Consider the following 349-nt stretch of genomic DNA (forward strand, 5'->3'; position numbering starts at 1 on the left):
TTCTATTTTTGTTCTTTGAACTTAGTTTTCAGCACCTGAAATAAGATTAGGACAATGCAAGAGGAGGAAAGAGAAACTGTGACATTTGAAAAGCAGCCAAAAAGTGGAAAGACAGAGGCTCAATAAGGCTGTCCCTGTCAAATCATGTGGTTCACATTTTGTTGGTGAATTTGGAAGATAAATCTTACTGTACAAATGACCTTCCTATATAGGATGAGGAAGGGATTTGGATATGCGATTCTATAATGTTATCGGTGACAACGTCTCCACCATTACCTCCCCCTCTACCCATAGCTGCCTTGTGTCACTTCTTATCAGAGGAATGCATTCCATTCTCCTTTTCCCCTAA

This window comes from Anolis carolinensis, chromosome 6, assembly GCF_035594765.1.
Source record: "Anolis carolinensis isolate JA03-04 chromosome 6, rAnoCar3.1.pri, whole genome shotgun sequence".
Classification (NCBI taxonomy): Eukaryota; Metazoa; Chordata; class Lepidosauria; order Squamata; family Dactyloidae; genus Anolis; species Anolis carolinensis.